Here is a 23,486-nt window from a genome sequence, read left to right on the forward strand (position 1 = left end):
TGAGAATTTTTGCATCCATGTTCATCAGGGATATTGGCCTGTAATTCTCTTTGTTAGTGAAGTCTTTGTCTGGTTTTGGAATCAGGATAATGCTGGCCTCATAAAATGAGTTTGGAAGTTGTTTTTTTTTTTTGCATTTCTATTTTTTGAAATAGTTTGAGAAGAATAGTTATTAAGTCCTCTTTAAGTATTGGTAGAATTCTCCTGGGAAACCATCTGGCCCTGGACTTTTTTGTTTGTTGGGAGATTTTTGATTATTGAATCAATTTCTTTGCTGGTAATCTTTCTGTTGATTTTCTGTATCTTCCTGTTTCAGTTTTGGTAGTTTATATGTTTCTAGGAATTTATCCATTTCTTCCAGATTTTCCAATTTGTTGACATACTATTTTTCTTAATATTATCATATAAACATTTGTATTTCTGTGGTGTTAGTTGTTATTTCCCCTCTCTCATTTGTGATTCATTTGGGTCCTTTCTGTTTTGTGATTTATTTGGGTCCTTTCTGTTTTTGGTGGTTAGGGGTTTATTAATTTTATATATTATTCTATAATACATTTGAAAACACAATTTTAGAACATATTAGTGGTTCCCAGAGGTTAGGGCTAGGGGAAGGTGGTGGTGGAGTGAAGTGGGTGCAGTTATAAAATGCAATGAGTGAGCCATGTGGTGATGAACTACTAGTCTCTCCACTATAATGGAGGATACACAAACCTACATGTGTATTAAAGTTGTAGAAAGGGGAACAGATATACAAATTGACACACCAAAAGACTACATGTAAAACTGGTGAATTCAAATAGGTTGTGACATTATAGTTTTACAGTATTACCATTGACGGGAAAATGGGTAAAGTATACAGAGCTCTCTGTATTCTTTCTTACAACTGGATGTGAATTTGGAATTATCTCAAAAATGTCAATTTAAAAAGTTATATGGAGGCACCTGGGTGGCTCACTCTTTTTAAGCATCTGACTTCAGCTTAGGTCATGGTCTCATGGTTCGTGAGTTCGAGCCCAGCTCCAAGCTGTGTGTCTCCCTCTCTTTGGCCCTCCCCCACTTGCTATCTCTATTTCTCTCTCTTTCTCTTTCTCTCTCCCTAAAAAAATAAAAATAAAAATAAACACCAAAAAAATTTAAAAATAAAATACAGTAAATTCTCCTATCAACATATTGTCTGAATTTAACTTAAATTTATATTAAATGGCCAAATACTGTTAGCAATTTCAAATGTCCTTTATACACTGAAGTTTTATCCCACCCTGAATTAATGAATTTAAATGGCATTTTTATGACTGCTCATAGTTTGGGTAAAAAACATTAAAATCTCTACTTCTATTTAAAGTCATGATTATTAAACTTAACTGTTGTCAAATGAATTCTGAAAATTCAGTTATTTTCTCAAATGAGCTTTCTCTTTATTTCTCCACAAGTATGTCAAACCTTTTCCCTACATTCTCTAACCATATACTTCCAATTTACTCTCATAACTTGACCTCATTCCTTGAGAACATGAAACATACTTGACAGGAACTACCTAATCTTGTTTCTAAAGCATCTAATAAATTGAACTGCATTTGGAAATCTTTCTTCCCATCAGAGTCAGTTGGGACAGTTGCCTCCTATTAAAAGCTGATCTTCATACTAAGGCTCTGCCTTCTTTTGCTTGACCATTCAATAACATGAGGAAGGGTTGTCAATAACACCACACTATTTCTTCTGGAATACCTTGTACTCACTCTTCTGCCCAAAGAATCTCAGGCCTTTGTCTCCACGTTCTCTACATGCTTGATACTTTGGAGTACTTCAGAGTTTGAACCTATCTAATTTTCTTTCCATTTGCAATCTTTTCTAAAATGCTCAAAATGACCAACTATATGCCAAAGATTTCCAAATGGGTACCTATAACTAGAGTTCAGCTAACTCCCTATGCGTAATCTCCTCTCGAATTTAAAACTTTCATCAGCATTTCTACCATAGTGTTTCTTGTCTTAGTAAATACCATACTAACTCCTTAGTTATTTAAGAAAATCTCACAAACATGCCACCATGTGTAATCAAATTAATCTCTCTGATGTATTTAATCACTGCATCAGCAAATCCTATTGATCCTTATTCCAAAAAGAAATAGAAAATCTCATTTTCTCCAATACTATGAACTTTTCTAAGCTATTGTCATATCTTACCTATACTGCTTAAAAAGCTTTACCTCATTTCTGCAATCTCATTATTCTTTGCCTATAATACTATACATTTCCCCAGGTTTTCATTTTCCATTGATTTTCCATTGGCCTGAGTGGCCTTTTAAAAACACATTAAACATTATATCTCCTTTAGTGCCTTCCCTTTCTAGACTAAAATTAAGACTCCAAGGATCATAGCCTGTAGGAACTTACATGATCTATTTAGGAAATCAGATAATTTGGCTTTTGCTCATCAACCCCCATTTTTATATCTCTGTGCTTCTCATATACTTAAATCCGGACATATTATCCTTCTTTTATAACAATATGCCAGAGTATTCCTCAACACCTATATTTTCGATATTCCAAATTTCTGGAAAATTCTCCATACTTCTTAACATTTCAAGTTTTTGGAATTTGAATCTCAGATCAATAGTCATCTCTTTGAAAAGGTCTTTCCTGACTTCACCACCCAAAGTATCCTCATATCAAGCTACTCCCCTTGATCCCATCACATATAATTTTTCATTTAAAGAAGTAAGAATTGATTGACTTATTTGATTACTGACTGCTTTGGTGCACTAGAATTTGAGCTTTAAGGGTATGGATATCATTTGTCAAATTCATCTCACTTCCAAGTGATTAGAATGAGACTTGAAACACAGAAGCACTCAATAAGTATTTTGAATATATGTTAATAGTAGCATGCTCTCCTTCAGTTATTGCCAATTTTTCTTATCCATTTTAAGAATAGAAAGATCTAAAGACAATCCTTGTATATCTTCTTGGATCCTTCTAATTAATCATTGCATATAAGAGTGATATTTTAAAACAATTCTGAATAAGACAACTCATGGTTAAGTATTTCCATTGGCTTCCTATTGTTCTTAGAATAAAGACTAAAGACTGTAACTATTATACAAGATTTTCGATGGATTGGATTTTGCCTTTCTTATTGTTTTTTCACCATCATTTTCATCATATTCATTTTAATATCAGCTGAATTTTGTCTTATTTCAAAGTTTCCTAAATGGATTAGCCTTGTAAAACCTCAAGTTACTTATTTTATCCTAAGAGAAGTGGTAAAAATTAAGCACAACATATTAATAAATAAGATGGAAAATTGAAATGAATGTAGCCCTAATATTTTAATGCATTTACTTTGAAAATTGAACACGAATTTCAAAATATTCTCACTACTTCACAGGATTTCAAGTGTGCTAAAATGTATACAGGCAGCAATTTTTGTCATTAGGAACTTTTGCAAGTATAGTTGTCCAACAGGATATTATTTCAATAATTTTTAACGAAAAGAAGTTATGATTATTCATAAAATGTTACCTTCTCAATCTACAAATATGTTTATCCTTGTGTAGATCATAATCCTAAAATGTAATATAAGATTATCAGTTCTTGGTAAAAAATTAAAATATAATTTCAATATTATGCTAAAGGCATTGTTATGTGTCATTCATGAATTGGCTTTTTATATTGCAATTTAAGGATTTTTTTACCTAATTTAATCTGCAATTACCTTAATTTTAATAGTGTAATTAATTGTACACAGTTTATTAAGCATTAGAGTCATTTTTTAAAAGTGTGAACCAAATAATGGCACGGTTTCAGTGAAGAGATTCCAGGTTAAGTTATAAAATTTAGTATAACTGACATACAGTTATATTGCTTATTTTTTCCCTTCGATTTGGATGAGCAAATCACGTTACATCTCCTGAGGCCAACATTAGAATGAAAACATTTTAATGAAGAAAAAGCACATTTAAAAGAGCAATTTTTTAAAACATTTATTTATTTTTGAGACAGAGAGAGAGAGAGCATGAACAGGGGAGGGTCAGAGAAAGAGGGAGACATAGAATCTGAAACAGGCTCCAGGCTCTGAGCTGTCAGCACAGAGCCCGATGCGGGGCACAAACCCACGGACCGCGAGATCATGACCTGAGCCGAAGTCAGATGCTTAACCAACTGAGCCACCCAGACGCCCCAGAGAGCAATTTTAAAACGTAATATGAGCTTTATTTTCCAGACTTACAATTGATAAACATATAAGGAAATATTTTTGGAATTCAAATGGAAAGCAGTAAATTCATGGAGTGCTGTTTACAAATGAGTCTTATTAGCTATAGCTATGTAAAGGTGTGCTTAAGAAAGAAGATAGAGAAACAACTTAGAGTGGCTCAATGGAGAAGTAAAGTTTCAAAAGGTGAGTCTTATCTCTGAGAGAGCTAATCCAAACAAAGGAGAAAAGAATATCTGTAGATTCATGGCACTTCAATATCAAAATGAGACACACTCAGGACCTGGACAATAGAGGCTCTCACTAAATATTCATTCATATTCTCCCATCACTTGCACTTAAACATTTTGGAAAAAATATTGTGTGTGGTTGTTGTTTTGCCTTTAAAGATAAAGGATTCCTTCTTAGACAAGAAACAGACTGAATGAAATGGAGAGAAAAAAAAGCTACCAGTGCCCGATTTGCCTTAAAATATATATGAGTGTGCGCGCGCACACACATACACACACACATTTCAAAAAAGATAGTAACATAGTATCAATAGTATGTATTAAGCTTGAGTTTAAGCCAATCCCACACATTAATTTATTTCTTACAACTTTGTTAAATTACCACCATGATTACATCCATTTACAAAAGAGAATAACAAAGCATAGTAATTTCCTTAAGGTCACATAGGTGATCAAAGTGATGGAGTCACATCACACTAGATACTCTACAAGCAAATGTACAAGTCAAATTCAGGAGCTCTTGTTACGAAGCTTATGAGGACTCCATCTTTCCCCTTCTCTTGAAGTCTTTAGGCACCCTTCCTTCACAGCCTCGCTTAGTCTAGAATCACTGTCTTACAATGAAGCAACTCTACAATTCCATGATTATATTTTAAAAGAATTATTTCATCCTGAAATCCTGAAATCAAATTATTTCAAGGAAATATTTGTGTATTTGCTGAATGTGTATCACATGGGTACTCAAAGTATGCTTACAAAGTGTTATAATATCCCTCCATCTGATCCTCATGTACGACAGTGAAACTTTTGAAAGCCCAGGAAATCTGCCACAGAGAATAGTTCACTGATACTAACATCTTTGTTCTTCAGAATGTCAATGTTGCTTCATCCTTACCTGTTTACAGTTGAATTTTGATACTATTTTGAATGAATTTTAAAATGATTTTTTCCACCGAATGAAGTAAAATGAATCCAGAAGGAGGTGTAAGCAGTGTCCTTTCAAACTCTCTTCCTTTTGTAGTGTCAGAATTCTGTGTAATTTTAACATAAGGGATTCAGTCTATCACTGAATGGTTTTATTTTATTACACCATGATAAGTGATTCCAAGTAGCCTAAGTTGTTTAGTCATAGCCCTTCTGTCAAAAAAATATCTAAAGAAATGTGCAAAGTACAAAGCTTTCTGCTAAGAAAGGGAGGCAGGTACTTAATTTAGTTCCTAGAAAGATGATAATTATCCACTTATCCAAAAGCCATTCTGCTATTAGTAGCCATTGCTTTTAAAATTTTAGAATCCACAAGAGCATTTCTGAAATTAAAGTCACTATTAAAAATTACTATTTTACCAAGAAGTGATAGTAAGCAAATTAGGTGCCTAATACAGTTTAGAATTATCATCAAGATATATAGCCTCATTTGTAGATATTTCAGTGAAATTTTAAATTAGCCAATAGAGGAAGAATACTTAATAATATAATAGATATAAGAAGCTCAATAGATTTTACCTGACATCTATATTAACTATGAGATTCAGATCAAGGGCTAGTCATAATGAACCAAACAAAGCTAGCCCTATGGCTCGCTCTTTTCTTTCTTTCTTTCTTTCTTTCTTTCTTTCTTTCTTTCTTTCTCTCTCTCTCTCTTTATTTCTTTTTCTCTTTCTCTCTTTCTTTCTTTTCATTTGTTCTTGTTCTTTCTGTGTTTCAAACATAATGATTAGCAGCTGCCTGAATCTTCTAGAAAGGAAAATACAAGAAACTAAATCCCTACTTTCATTCTTCATTTGTGTCTGACAATTAAGGTAATATGCTTTTATCTTTGTATACCCAATCAAAAGCAGACCTTGCAGAGTCAGGAAGGCACCAAAATGAAAGCAAAAGATTCTGGCCTTAGGAAGCATTTTAGGGGAGATGTTAAGTCATAAATTATGCATAAATTAAGCCATATTAATGTATAAATTGAGAGATTCCCTTTTATACTGTTTTCCTAAATGGGCTCATCACTAAAATAAAAAGAAAATCTGATTCAGCTTCTTTCTGTTTGCTAAACATGCTTACCATTTTTCTTAACACAGAGAAAACCCATAAAAATATTAAGTGGTTTATAGGGCTGCAAGGTCCCCTCCAGTTACTGCCAATTTTACTTGTTAGCTTTAAGAATAGAAAGATCTGAAGACATGCTTTATTTCAAGAATTTCAAGCCTAACCACTTAATCAAAAACAGTTTAGAAGTTAAAAAATGGGTATGACTTCAACACATTCTAGCATGCTGTCAAAGAAGCTCAGGTGCACATTTTCCCTGGCCGTTTTTGTCTTTAAGGAAGGAAGAGACTCTGATTCCAAATACACATCAATATTTTAATTGACCTCTTGTTCTCATTTTCCTTAATGTTACAGAGAGAAGTCTGTGCCTTTACCTGTTGAAAAACAAAACAAACTTCTTTCTCACAGAAGTATTTTCAAAGAGGCTTTGACCCTTGTCAGAATAATTGTTAGAAATATATTTACTTATATTAAAAACATGCTTTGTGGCACCTGGGTAGCTCAGTCAGTTGAGTGTCCGATTCTTGGTTTCCCCATGTATATTTGGGGACAAATCTGACTTAGGTCATGATCTCAAGGTTTGTGAGTTCGAGCCTTGCATCATGTTCTGTATTGATAGGGCAGACCCTGCTTAAGATTCTCTCTCTTCCTCTCTCTGCCCCTCCCCCACTTATGCTCACTCTCTCACTCTGGCTCGCTCGCTGTCTCTTGAAATAAATAAGTGAATAAAATAAAATAATATGTGTAATGGAACAAGAATAAAATATTACTACAGTCTCTATGATTCAGTTGTGACTTACCATTTATTGTCAAATTAAATCTATCTACTATTAGATAGAAGTATACATGGCTTTGGGGCCTGGAAAAGTAGATGTCTATCTTCCTCAATCATCATACACTTGGCTTTTTCCAAGAACAGAGTATATGCCAACTACTGGGATAAAGTTGGAATTTTTGGTTTATGGATCCAGACGATTCATTAATGCAGCATTTCTTAAACTCTTTGACATCTCTGGATCATTGAATAGACATTTGGAATTGAATGGACCATAACATTGAGGTAAATTAAGAAAAAGTGATTTATTGGGAAAGAACACAAAGTGTTATAAAAATGTTAATAATTTCATATTAGTAACAACGGTATTGTTTGCATCTTACATTAATACTTCCAGTTCTTATTTAATGATACATAGCTATTGTTGTAAGAAGTTTGCATATCCAGGGAGTTTCTTGTCTTAAAAAACCTAACTTATATTTCTTATATCTTTTTCAAAACAAACATACACACTCACTGTCTGGAAAATTGACACACACACACACACACACACACACAAACATACATACATAGGATGGAAATATGGAGAGATTTCTCCTTAAGGGAAATGGGAAAGTTTCAGCACTTCATCAGAGATGGTGATGTTAAAGGATTGTCACGAGTTCCTAAGTTCCTGGTTTCCTGACTTGGATCATATATATATATATGTGTGTATATACACACACATATATACACATATACATATATATGTGTATACATGTATATATGTATATATATACACACATATATGTGTATATGTGTATGTATGTACATATATACATGTATATGTGTGTATATATATTCCATCCTTAGCTTGATAGAGGCTACATTCTTAAAAGGAAGACGTAGACTATCAAATAAATATAAAATGAAATTTCAGGCAACAATGTATGTGTTGAAGAAAAATGAAGCAATATATAGAAGGAAAAGAATAAGAAGAGCTATTTTATTTTTGTGGTATTCTCTGTTAAGGCAAAATTTGAGAAGATGTATGCAAAAGTGAGAAGCAAACAAAAAGTGTCTCAGGCAGCAAGAGCAGTGAAAGCGAGATCCTAAATGGGGGAATCCTTGGCAGAAAAAAAAACAAACAAAAAAACCCACAAAAAATAGCCAAGCAGTTTGACTGGAGTGAGAAGGAGCATGGTAGGAGATTAGGTCTTAGAGAGCAGGACATGGGAGAGGTTGGGACAGATCATGTAAGGTTTTTCAAGAAGAGTGTTTTAAACTAAATAAAGTATGAAACCACTGAATGATTGAGGATAGGGAAAAACCAGTTCCTGCTGATATGTTTTTAAGAAATTTGATACTTTATATATAAACAATTATAGGAGCACAAGAATGAAAATTAGTGAAACAAGTTAGGAGGCTATGCAATGATCCAGATGGAGAAGATACTGACCTGACATAAGTTGAAGCAATGGGGGAGGTAAAAAGTTGACTGTATCCAGGATATATTATGATAGCAAAGTGCATAGGATCTACTAATATATCAGATACATGCTATGAGAGAGAGGAGGCAAGGATGACTATAAAACTTTTTCCAGAGCAATCAGGTGAATTGTACAATTTCTTAAGATGGGAATAAAATCAGCTGGAGAAAGGTTCAGTAGTTTTGTATTGGAAATGCAAGTTTGGGATACTCAGTAGACATGCAAGGTGAATTGTTGAATGTGAAGCAACGTATATGAGTACAGAACTCAAGAATGAGGCTGAAATTAGAGCTCTATATTTGGCAGTAAGAAGCAAATCGTGTTTCAAGCCATGGGACTAGGTGTGATCACACAAAGTGCAATTAGGTAGTGAAGAAGATGCAAGGAGCCTGACTCAGCAGGAGCAGCCAGAGAGGTAGGAGGACAAAACACCTGTTATTGAACTCCAAATACATACTCATTTAATGAATATAAAAATAAATCAGTTTGCTTATAAATTGCAATCCACAGTGAGGTTTGTCAAAAGAGAGTAAATCTATTTTTTGTTGCCTTTTTTTTAAGTAAAAAACACTACTACTGATATGTATATATAGTGTGTATATATATATATATATATATATATACTATATATATGTATACAATATATATACTATATATACTATATATATATCTACTGATATATATACATATATATATGTCTACTGATATATATATATATGTCTACTGATATATATATATATATATATATACACACATACACACATAAATGCCTATATGTGTGTGTGTGTATATATATATATATATATATATACATACATACATATATATTTGCTTATAACTGTTCTTTGTATATAGAGCAATGCCTCGCACATACTTGGTACTCAATAAATACATGTTAGATAAATAGGGGGGCTAAGCAGAAAAACAGTAACATAAATAAATTTGCTTTGAAATTGTTACTCTGTAATGTGGAGAATATTCTTTGGCAAGGCAAAAGTGTCTATGGGAATAGAGCTAAGAATGTACTGTACTAACCCAGGCAGGAGAATTTCAAAGCATGAACTATGAAGAAGGAAATAGAGATGATGAAAAACAAAGATGTGAGAGCTATTTAAGAAGTAAATTACAGAGCAGTAATGAATCAGTACTGGGAATGGACAAAGCGCGTAGGGTAACTTCTAGATTATTCACTATCAGGATAACACAGTCGTTCTTATTACTATTCTAGGAATAAAGGAAAAGGTGTCTTGGAAGGTTGGGGGGGGCATGGGTTCATTCCGAAATATGCTGCATTTATTACCTAAAAATGTAAGAGGTTATTAGAGACACAGTTCTGGAGTAGGACAATGAACTATGAGTTGGAGACACTCTTGAGCCATCTGTATATAAGTAATGACTGAGACTGTTAGCTTAGATGAAATATCTTAGGCCATATAGAATAAAAGAAAAGATAATTTAAGACAAATTGTAATGAACTAAAAAATACAACACTGAGTGAAGAATGATGAATTTGACAACAAAAAAGCCAAGTCAGACCAAAAGATAAAAATAGAAAATGAGAATGATAATTTATCATGGAAGTCAAATTTTAGGAAAGTAAGTTTCAAAAAGGATGTAATGATTGACAGTGGTGGAAAAGGGTGAGACTTCTGTCTTGGGGAATGGCATATTTGTTGATGGTCACTCTACAAAGAGATAAAATCGCTAACTTAAAAAAAAATAACAGCGTAAAATCTGACAATGTAGTAATAAATTATGAGGTAAAAAGATTTCCAGAGTGGAACAAACAAATATTATTTAAGGAAGTTAAAAAATGGCTGTTTTCAAATGCTATTGAGAACTAAAAGTAAATACTAGAAAATCCTTGATGGTTTTAGAGAAAATAATTTTATTGGTTTCCTTATCAAGAATTGTTTGAGGCACTATTGTGCTTGAAGTCAAATTGGACTGGTAGAGAAATCTGTACCAGGTGAATAAATGAAGAGCATGAATATTACCCTTTCTTTAGAAAAGTAGAGCAAAGTACTGACAAATAATTGACTGATAGGGCAATAGCTATCAGATGATATGGGGTGGTGGGGTTTATTTACTTTTCTAAGGGAAAAACACTGAAGGTACTAAAAATAAAAAGCCCTACCTATACACATAAATACTTCTTTGCTACTCCTACAACTCAATCATTTTTGATCCACTTGCAGTTTATTGCATAGATTATAAAATGAAAAACTTCTTTATAATGTATATAATTTCATTAACAAGTAGCATACTTCTCTTTCAAATATAGATATACACTTCAGTAATGCATACATGTATACGTGTGTGTGTATCCATATACATAGGATATGTGGATAAGCTTTGTGTGCATACGTGCGCGCACACACACACACACACACACACAAACATCCTATGTACTTTAGTGATATCAATCATCTAAAAAGAAAGCAAATGGATATGTTTACATAATAGTAAATATTTTTTCACATCATGTATCATTGATTTCATATCACTGTCAACATTGCATTTATGAAAAGAATATTTTCCAATAGCTACTTCTGTTTTTCTGAGTGTCTAAGTTCAGAATTGGTTTTATATATTTCTCTGCAAAAGTTGTGATTTTTAACCTCTTTTCCATCTAAGGAGTAAAAATATTCATAAAGCTTCTGTAATTTTGTTCTCTACCTTACATTTAACAACTAATCATTTCAATAAAAAGCATGATCACAAAATTAGTATTAATAACACAGTTTGGAATAATACTATAAGCATACACAGAAGACCTCCTTACAAAGCCAGAATATGCTGCCCTATACCTAGAAAAATTACTTGATGTTTATTGTGTACATATCAACTGTATTCCAGAGAAGTCGCTTGGGTTTGACAGAAAATGATGAAAACTCTCTAGTGGTTTTATGTTACTCTTTGAGAAATATTTAAGACACGATGAAATTCTCCAATAAAATCCAGTTTTAGAATATTCATCCTTAAACATCCCATTTAAAAAAGTTATCTTTGATGGCTACTTATGTGAAATTAGAGTTTTCCCAGCACAAGGTTTACACATTCTATGTGTGTTCTAAGTTCCTACATACATTATCCTGAATGTATTTTTCACATTAGTTGGTCCATCCCCACAACTGTTAAATCATTTTTGAGTCACTGATTCATGTCTTAAATTAGAGTAATGGCAGTGAAATGTGACCTATGATAAATTATTAAACATAAACAATAAAAAGTAAATGATGTGAGACACTTTGACAAAAATCACCAAGCCTTGTTTAATGAATTGTAACAGAGACCAACTCAACAATGTGATTTTGTAGTTCATGGGAAAACTTTAAAAATAAAGAGATTGTTAGGTTGCCTGGGTGACTCACTTGGTTAAGGGTCCGACTCTTGGTTTCGGTTCAGGTCATGATCTCACAGCTTGTGAGATCAAGCCCTGCTTCAGGCTCTGTGCTCACAGCGTAGAGCCTGCTTGGGATTCTCTGTCTTCCTCTCTCTGTCTGCTCCTTCCTTGTTCATGTGCATACACACATGCTGGCTCTCTCTCTCGATAGATAGGTAGAGAGCTAAGAATATAACAATATTGAATCAAAATCTGAATGGATTATACATTTCACATTTCAAATTGGGTAAACACAGAGAAAATTGTTTCTTCTCTCTCTCACCTTACTCTAAAAGGCAGCAGCTCCATCTGCAGAAAATGTGTTTGACCACAGAGAACTGCAATGGTCCATTTACCACACTTTACAAACACTGCACTAATGACTGCTTCCTTATCACTCTTCACCTATTAAGACGTGCAATAAACACATCTTTTAAAGTTTTACATTACTGTGGCTTCAAATACATCTTTTATGTGCAGTAATGATTTTCTAATGAATGTATATGCCTCAATGTCTTCTAACTATTGATTAGTATAAGCAGGCTAATTTTAATTCCTAGCAATTTCCATTTGTCAACAAGATCTTTATCAGTTTCCTACTGTATGCCTAGCCTCATTAAGGAAAAAAAGATTTGGGCCAGAGCTACAAAATTGCGACTTTTCTTTCTTAGAAGAAAAGGTAGTGGTTAAAAATTACCATATTTAATGTACAATTCCTTGTCATTTAAAAATAAAACATTTTCAATAAGAATGTAAAAACATTAATTTTGAAAAGAAAAGACACCAATAATACTTTGATTCTAACGTTACTGGTAGACTTCCTCAAGGGGTGAAATTGACATGAATTTGTTTTAGCCCTTAATCATAGGTATTTAACGCAGTACAATATATTCAATAAAATTCACAATAAGTATAATTTTGCTGACTCTAATCAAATAAGTATTTTTGTCTTTCTCTATCACTTTAACTTTATGTAACATGTTACATTTACCAGCTTTAAAAAGTATAATCCGAGGCTTTTTCGCATGAACATTTTCCTTTATCCTTCATATTTGTCATTTTTTATTTATATAACATTCCTTTTAGCTCATACGCCATAATGTATAAACACTTCCTTAGACATATTTAAAAATTTTCAATTTTATGATTTCACAGGTAAATTTTTAACAATCTTTTGCTAAGCATATAGCATTCTACTTTTATTTTTTTATTTTTTATTTATTTTTATTTATTTATTTTATTTTTCCAGTATATGAAATTTATTGTCAAATTGATTTCCATACAACACCCAGTGCTCATCCCAAAAGGTGCCCTCCTCAGTACCCATCACCCACCCTTCCCTCCCTCCCACCCCCCAACAACCCTCAGTTCTCAGTTTTTAAGAGTCTCTCATGCTTTGACTCTCTCCCACTCTAACCTCTTTTTTTTTTTTTTATTTTAGCATTCTACTTTTAGAGAACTGTTTCCTTAAGTCAAATTTTCAGAAGTGGGATGACCCAATCAAGAGATTGTTTATAATATATTTTGATTTGAGTCATGCACCATATTGTTTTCAAAAGATCTTACCAATGTGTAATAGCAGATTTCTTGTGTAGGGAAACACTTTGAAAATCTCTTGACCTATCCTGAAATTGTTTTGGGATAACAACTACAAACTAAATTCTTGGTGATGTTTAAGTGGCTATTAAAATTTATTTTTCATTTCCTACTATCTAAACTCTCCCCAAGGTTTTTTTTTTCCCCAACTCTCTGCATGTGGCTGTAAATTAATAAGTTTCATTGATATCTTGGTGATACAGCAATGCCCACAAACTTGCCATTCTGTGATGTTAGATAAAACATACTTGAGTATAAAACTCTTATAAAAGTGAAATTTAGAGTCAATTCTAAAACTTAGAAAATGCTCCTATGCAACTTCCCTGAAGAATAGTATAAGTGTCATCTCTCTGAAGAGGAGCTGAACATACATAAATGCACTGCCATTTTGAAAAACAAGTAGCTCATATTTTGCAGTAGTTATTCTCATGTGGTGTTTTGAAGCGGATACTTCACATTCTGAAAGTCACATACTAATAGTGAATGTAATAAATAGATTGAATAAGATCTCCTGGTTGATTTTTGTTCACAGGAGAGAACTTAATGTTTTTTTTAAGAGACTAACTTACCCCCCTTTCTTTGGATTGAGTAGAACATCTAGAGGACTGTACTATGGCAGCACGCTGTGTTTAGAAAAAATAAACTGTATTTTTAAAAATACATATGATATTCCACTTTGATCAATAGAAGGCCACACACATTTGGAACTAACAGGTCATTTAAATGGTATATATCAAATAGCATAGGGTGCAACAATGACCTAGCTTAACAGGAAAATTGCAAACTAGTTTTATTCAATTCCTTCATAAAATGGGATAGGGAAAGTGTTTTTTTCCCATATCCTATTGCCATACAAAATGTCCAGGACCACCTACTCCTATTCAGATGAGTTTAGTGGTTCAAACTGTGAGATGGCAAGTGGTCCAAATGCTATAAATAAACAGGGATGCAGAAGCAGCAACATTCTAGAACTTGTGTCCTTTTTCATGTCGATGACTCTTATTTGTCCACTCTTTCCTTTCATACTACATATCCCCTATGCCATCAGTCTCTCCCTCTCCTCATTTACCTCAGGTCTAAAATCATCTTTGGATGGAGAAAAATTGCTCTCCAAGCACATGTTAGAATCTTTCAGTTTATTACTTAGGCTAGTGTTTTCTCTACTTCGTTTTTGTTTCTATGTGTGCTGAGAGAGGGGATGAAAGAAGCTTAAGGTTCCAATGAAATGCTGGAAGGTAAGTAGGGAAATGCGTAGACAACACACAGGTTAATACTTCTAGACTTAACCCGGCTACCTGTGTTATTGCTTACAAGATAACTTCAAATCCTAGTTTCCCTTTGTAATTGAGTTTAAAGCTCTGGGTAGTTTGAATCATTTTTACATAAAGTGTAGGCAAGAGGTGAATCTAGTTGTCATTGCTCTTTTCATTTTTCCTTGTGAATGGAATCGAGGTCATCAAGTATTCCCATTTCTAATAGGCGAGTCATAGTTATGAATTCGCAGGCTAACATCTGTAAGTTCCATTATGTTCTGTTACCTGAGAAAATCTCAGAGTGATTTAACATCCATGTTTAAACAAATAACTGAAAGTTCTTCAATTTGAAGCACTCTTTTTGAATACCAGATATAAAACTGTAGATTTTAATTTAGCTACGACATACTCATGACTGAAATAAGCTTGAAACTTTTCTGCTTCTAATTTTTTAAGAAAGGAATCCTTTATATCTTTCATGGAAAACATATAGCCTCTCCCAAGGTTGACATACATAAAATCTCAGGCTTACTTGCAAAATAAATTTCACACGTTCTATACTTCATTATCTTAAGGAAAACATGTTTCTTCAGCTGGATTGTTTGTAGTTTACGAATGGATTCTCATCCTTTGTTGGGATATAATTACATTGGCTTTATTTATGACATTATTTATAGCCTTATAATCCATTACATAATACACTGAGTCTCTCAAATAGTGCTGTGACTGGGAATCTGTGTGCTCTTAGGGGAGGATACAAGTAAAGTATAGGGGGGAATTAAGGACCATTTTCAAAGCTTAGTAAAAATCCCTTCAATTAAAATTAAACGTACACATTTTTCCTTCATAACTGTGCACCTTGAAAAATGCTTATGTAGTAGGTTGTGCATTTGCAAAAGGTATGCAAGAACGTATCAGCAACTTAGTCCTACCTCATCATTGTTTCATGCTTTGCTTTGCTCAGATCTGCATGGCTATCCTCTATCCCACCGTGAGAAGGTACTTAACTTTCTCATATCAGCTGTCATCATGTCATTTTAATGTGATTTGTTTTTCTTTAACTGATTGTCACCCTCTAACAAAATGGACTCCTTCAGAATTAGAATACTGCCTGCCTTCATTGCATCTTTCCACAACTAATAGATCACAAATAATTTACAACTTCCATCAACCTTTGAAAAATCTCACTTATCTTTCATATACACTTCTTACTTCTCCCCAAGTAGCTTCCATTAGGATATACATTCTAACTAGTATTTTTTTTGGATCAGCAAAGGTGAGCACTATGCCTTGGGCCCTAATTTTTTATCACATATTTATTGATAATGATAATGCATTTAATTGTATCAAACTCTTTCTGCTTCTTTTAGCCCAAAGATATTTCTGTGTTACAAATAATTGATTAATGTAAAACAAATCAATATGCAAAATAAGAGTAAGTCATAAACTAAAAATACATAGAATAACAATTTTTGAACATAATTATTTTACCTCATTAGAAATACATCAGGATGAATTGTCTAACATTGTATAATGTCCAAATGCACAGCTTTATTCTTAAATGTCCTTGCCTATTTTTTTATATCTGTGCAATCTTAGATTTAATTAATATATTAAAAAATAAATATGCATTAACCAAATTCTATATAGCAAGTACAATGTTTATATCAGAATGCATTTCTTCTTAAGTTTTATTAAATATAAAACATAAACCTCTGCCTTTCTTACATCTAATGTTTGGTTGTTTTTTTATGAACCACAAAGGTGAAGAGAAATTCTACATAAAACATACTACAAGTAGAGGCATCTGTTTATTAAGTAGCTTCCTATATTTCGATATTAATGACTATATATCTCTTAAGAGGCAAAATCCATGATAATTTGGGATTGTTTTTATCATATGCCAATAATAATACCTAATAATCAAGATAAACACCTCTTATAATTGAGTAAATTTTTTTGGAAATGGGTGAAACAACTAAAATAATACTCTCCTATTTCAATTAGACATTCATAATTTTAAAATAAAAATACTTTCAGTAAAAATTTATCCTTAGTTTTTATAACTTACTGCATTCAGTACAATTCCCTATATCTGAATCTGAGCCTTACCATTTACTAGAGGTAGAACCTTTGGGAATTTTTAACCTTTCTAAGCCCTAGTCACTTTATTTATAAAATTATATCATGTGGAGTTTTGTTTTTTTTTTTTGAGATTTAGAAGAGACTTCAGATGGATAAAATGCCTGACAAATTGTAAAAGCTCTATAAGTGTTATTTTTATTGTATGGATTTAATTTTAATAGTATAATGATTTCTCTTGTAATTCTCTGCTGAAAACATATGCAAATAAAAATCTTCTCAAGAACACTTAGTCTTTCCTCCTTCGGGGGCATCCAGCTTTTTATGAGATAGAAAGAATCTTCTGTCCTTGGAGAAGTCCTTCAAGTAGTACCTGAGTGTCAGTCAAATGGCAGTTATCATACATCTATTATAGTTAATGCCTTTCAAGATATTATCCTCTCACAAGCCCAAGGACTATAATTATTTGGAAATAGATATTTTCCTTAAAATTGGTATGCTTTAACCTGTTTGAAACCAGGAGGTCAAGGAATATTTAAATTATAGTCTGTTTCCTTCTTACTCAGAGTTCAAAGTTTTTTAAATGAATATTTCAATTACATAGGTCTTCTTAGGCTTTAAAAATAATAGAAAAATGTCATTTGGGTTCCTTTTTACCCGGTCATAACTTTATCATCTGTCAACTCACCAAGGCCCATCTGGAAGTGTTGCCATAGAAGTCTGGGCACTTAGGGCTCTCATTCTTCTGAATGGCTTCTGGCTCTTTGGCTCATTCTCTTGTGTATTCTAACAACACAACACTGGAACATATTGTTTATATAAATGTCAATAAAATGAAATTGAGTCCCACAAATAATCCTATCTAAAAGTTTTCCGACATTTTACTTCCAAAAACTACCTCAAGATCTTCACAAACTTATTATCACCAAAAGGCATAGTGGGATTACTTTTTTCAAAGAAACACTACTTTAAAAAATCCATTATAAAGTCACAATCTTTAACAAGTTTAAGGATTATGATGAGTTTGAAAATCAAATATGAACTCATGCCTTACATTACATCATAGTAAAGAGATGTGGACTATCGGCAGTTTAAAATCAATTTGTTCTATCTGAACAGAACACAGATCATGAGATGAATAAATAGAATTATACACATTGTGCACAAACAGAAGTTGCATTCTCCAACCAAATAAAAGTCGTTTTATGTTCGTGAGCCAGGAGGTGGGGAACAGGGGATGCTTGTTAGGTATTGATTTTTGTAGATGCACACATCTGCATAATGATCTTAGTTAACAGCATTACCTAATACAAAGTGCATGGAGATAGCTAAGCTGTTTAGGCTGCCAGAGGAAGTAAAAAGTAGGAAAGAAGCTGGAGCCTACCTGTGCCTTGTTGTATGTATACAATAATGCAGCAGTTCAAAGTAAAGTCAAGAAAATATTGAACAATGGGCCTTTTCCCAAATGTAAGGCACGGTAAAATGTTTAAATATGTAGACTTGTTTGGAGAAATTTGTCCAACCTTCTTATTTTAAATGTGTTTATATATATTATAGACTATATATTACTCCATACCCGAGTTTTTTACTATATTTCTGGGATACCACTTGATAGGTTAGTTTTAGATACATCATCTAGAAATCACATAATTATTGAGTATCTACTCCCAATTGGGTCAATCAGCAAAGAAGTGAACACGAAAATCAGGATACCAGCTTTTGTGGAGCTTTGTAATAGTTAAAATTATAATCAACTAAACACACATATTTATATTAATTTTAGATACTTCTGTAAAACTTTATAGTTAATTTTTAAGTCATATTTATAAAAGATAATTACTTAGTTGATTTCATTGCTAAGTATACATTTTCAAATTTGTGCCAATCTAGGGATGCTTTGCTGATAGGTTTCTCCCTTCTTTTCTTCCCCTTGTGCTTTCTTTTCTTTTTTATAATTTTAAACTCAGAACATACATATCAATTTTTTTATTTTCATTATATTCAATTTATGGATCTAAAATAATTGACTTTAATCATTTCCCCTAAAAATGGACACATATTTATGACATTTTTACTATTTGTAGTAATGTCCCACTGAACATATATGTTGAAAGAGTGTGTGAATTCTAGTGCATATTATGAGTATCTTCACAGGATAAATTTCTAGAAATAAAATTGCAGGCTCAAAAAGTACATTTGAAATTTGATGGTTGTGTTAAAATACCTTACCTTGAAAAAAATTTTATGCCAACTTCTATACCAATATTATAGTATAAGAATACCTGTCAAATCTTTGCTTCATTAATCCATTTATTCATTTATTCAAGAAATATTTATTGCATACTTACAGTATGCCAGGCACTATTATAACTAATGGATTATCACAGAGAACCGGCCAAGAAAATTTGCTTCCATATCAGAATCTTATATTCTAACAAATAATTAATGAGGCCTGTCCCAAAATACTTGATTTTGTGATAGCTTTCTGGCCTTAAAAACATAAAATAAAAAAGGATTTTGAGAAAAAATTTCTCTATTTGAAGACCACTACAAAACTCAGATAATGTATCCTGGTGAGAACTGAAAATACATAAGATTTATTTACAAAATAAGAGTCGATTTAATTACTAGAAGGCATTATAATTATCTCACACATCTTATTTTTGCAAAACATGAAGAGGTCAAGGAGAAAATTATACTCCCTTTAGGGCCATAATTTGGTATTTTAGCAGCAGAATGCAATCCTAGATCACTGCGCCCTTAAACATTCTCTAATAATGATTTCATTCACTTATTTCTTTGCACATTACCTAGTATAATATTGTATTATTTTAACTGTTATTCTTGTATTTCCCAATATTTTCATATTCTACAAAAATCTTATGGAGATAAATTTGAGCAATTAGTTTCAAATGTTTAATAGTAATTTATGAATTGGAAATCCATGCACAGGGTTACAATACATGCTACATAAAAGACATATAAAGTAAATTAAGTGTTCTTTCCATTGCGGACCCAGAGCCATCCTGGTGGCAGCCATTATTGTATTTCTTGTACATACTTCAAGAAGTAGTGTAAGTAGTCTAGGCGTATGTACTGAAACAAAAGGTATGCATATAATTTATTGACCAAACTGAGACACTTTTGAAAATGAAATGGTGTGCAAGTATTAATTATGCCAGGACAACAGGTAAAAATTAGAAGGGAGCAAACTGAGATAGTTGGTCATCCTATATGTGTACACATATATTGGGGTGAATATATATTTTAATTTGATCTATATAGCATCATACTTCACACTCTTCTTCACCTTCCTTTTTTCACATAATGTTATATTTTGGATATATTTGCAGAGATTATACATAAAATTACTAATCCTTTATAATGTCTACATGGACATCTCATTATTTCCCCTGTTGACATTTAGATTATTTCCGGTTTTTTACTATTACAAATAATGTTGTATTAAATATCCTTAAATACCTCTATATCTATCTTTCTCTATATATAGGTCATTTTGCTTACATGTAAGTATATATGTATAATCAACTGATACAACTGTTGAGTTAAAACCTATGTGTCTTTAGAATTTTGATGGATATTGCTAAACTATCGTCTTGAAAAGTTCTATCACCAATATAGAGGATCCCCTTATTTACTCAAATGATTGACAGTGCAGTGAATTATCACAATTCATTATGTATGTTAAATTTATTAATATTTAAAAATTATGTCTTGTTAATGAAAAGAAATAATGTTTATTTTTGAGAGAGAGAGACAGAGACAGAGTGTGAGCAGGAGAGGGGCAGAAAGAAAGAGGGAGACACCAAATCCAAAGTAGGTTTCAGGCTTTGACCTGTCAGCCCAGAGCTCAACATGGGGCTCAAACTCATGAACCATGAGTTCAATGCCTGAGCCACAGTCAGACACTTAACCAACTGAGCCACCCAGGCACCCCATGTCTTGTTAATTTTTATTTTCCTTTGTATGCAACTCTCATTTAACATGTTTTAATTTCTTCATGCCCATTTTTTGTATGAAATTATTGATCTTTGCCTTACTAATTTACAAGAGACAAGTTATTTTGTACTGATGGATGAATTCTCATCCATTCAGACATATGCATTGGGTAATCAATGCCTACATTTCAGTTTTATTCTTATTAGCAATGTTGGTTGTTCATCAAAAGAAATTCCAATTTCTCAAGGATTTGATTGCTGAAGTCAACTGAGGACTCATGTAGTCATTGGAGACAAAATCTATAATGGGGCTTTTCTCAAACGGGAACCTCAGTGATGAGTGACTAGACATCTCCATGGCTTTCACTCAAGTGCATACCTAGTATTTATTTAATAGAAACTTTGGAGCAGAGTGGCAGGTTGTATAAGTAAAATGAGAAGATGGCTCTTGGATGGCTACTATTCAGCTATTGGTAGGTTATGCCTTGGAAATAACCTCTAAATCTCAAAAGCTTGAAATAACAGAGGTTCATTTCTTGCTCAAGTTACGTAAAAGCTGTGGCAGCTGCAATTCAACTGCCTGCACCCCAGTAGTCTTCTATGGGTCTTTTTTATTCTAGCAACCAGGCAACAGCCTATATTGAAGTGTGCTGTTCACATGGCAGAAGGAAAAAAGGAAAAGTGCTGAATCATATTGTCACTCATAAACCTTCTTCTCATTGTACTCAGACTTGTTCACACATTCTACTGACGAGAAAAGTAAAACGAGAAGTTGATGAGCTGAGGAAATGTACTCCTCCCATAGGGAGGTATTGACCCTCACATGGTAATGGACAGGGTTAAATAATCCTGTTACAGCAAGTAATTGGAAAGAATATTGTAATCTACCACAGACAATATTTTGGCTGTGTTGTTCATTTCCTTCCTTTCGTTAGTTAAAATGTCCTTATTTCCTTCAAAGGAGTTACCAAAAAGTCCTATCAAATCACAGTGTAAGGCTCAAAGTCCAGGATCTTGATACAGCCTTGGCATTTGTTCCAGATGTGAATCTTCTTGATTCAAAGGCTGGAGTTTGAAAAAGATTACCTGCACACACACACACACACCTCTAACAACAATTAGGGACTAATTAATCACACAGTCTTTTTCAGATAGAAGAATTGGAGATACAAAGCAGTTGATGTTCTATAACAATGCTAAATTTGGGGGATAGAGAATAATTTTTAACGCACCAGCTCACCTCATCTACTTCTTGGAAGTAGCCAAAAAACTAATAATTCTCTATAAGCCCTTAGTTCTGTGCTCTGGGAGGTCCTTCCCCATTATTCTCTTAAGCCACATCTGAAAACACCTTTGAAAAATATGCACTCTTCAGCCCGGCTGCAGCTTGTAGAATATTAGGCACCCAAATATCATCTTGAGTTTTCCATAGTCTTTTTTTTTTTTTTTGACCAAAGGTACCATGGCTCATTAATGACTGAATTCAGTTTTTTTCCACTTGCTTGCAGTCAACTCCATATGCCAACACTTCACACCTACACTTCTTTTAAAGGTGGATCTCTCTCTCTTTTTGTGTGTACATATTTGTATTTGTGAAGTCATAGTCTAAGTTGGGGCACTAACCATCCTTGTAATTTCTAAAGGGTAGACTAGTTGCTCTGTACAGGTGTGTGTGTGTGTTTGTGTGTGTGTGTGTGTGTGTGTGTGTGTGTGTGTGTAGGGGGATAATCATGGTGGGTGGAATCAGAATTTTTCAGCAATAGAGCTTCTTTAAACCACACATGATCTTTACCTTTCCAGCTATACATGTGATCACCATTAGAGATTCAGAATTTAGAAAAATTCAGAATTCAGAATTTAGATTCAGAATTTAGATTCAGTCTTGAGAAAACATCCTGAATTCTAAATATAAGTCGGGATAGTAATGAGTAATAGCAGCTTAAAAAGGGAACTTACACTACCCAGGTATGGTGGTTGTAAGAAGAGATTTCTGGAAGTATTATTTAGAAATTATTGTTGTAAAAGTTAAAAATATTAACTTCTCTTTGCTTCTTTGTATTTTCTAAACAGAGGCAGGGTATTATGTTAGATGCTCTTGTAACATCAGGTTTTTATGCATGCAGGAACCAGTTGTTAATTGATTCCTCCAAAGGAGAAAAAGAGGAAATAAATCCTTAGCTAAGAATTTTTCTCTTGTAATATTTTGGCTAACAAATATTCTTTCTCAAGAAGAAATTTTAAGGGAACAATGTTGTATCTCAGTATCTATCATATTAAACAACAGAGAAAGAAAATCTGTCCTATACTTTAAACAAGATGAAATTATTTAGGTATTTTTGATGACATTTATTTTTCTTACTGAAATTAAAATCAATATACATTTTCCTTTTCTTTCCTCTATCAATATTTATTTACTGGCTTACCCTTTGATGGTAAGTGTGCTATTCACTTGAGATGAGGTATGCAAAATGCAAACTTCCTTATG

The sequence above is a fragment of the Panthera tigris genome, chromosome A1, assembly GCF_018350195.1.
Source record: "Panthera tigris isolate Pti1 chromosome A1, P.tigris_Pti1_mat1.1, whole genome shotgun sequence".
Classification (NCBI taxonomy): domain Eukaryota; kingdom Metazoa; phylum Chordata; class Mammalia; order Carnivora; family Felidae; genus Panthera; species Panthera tigris.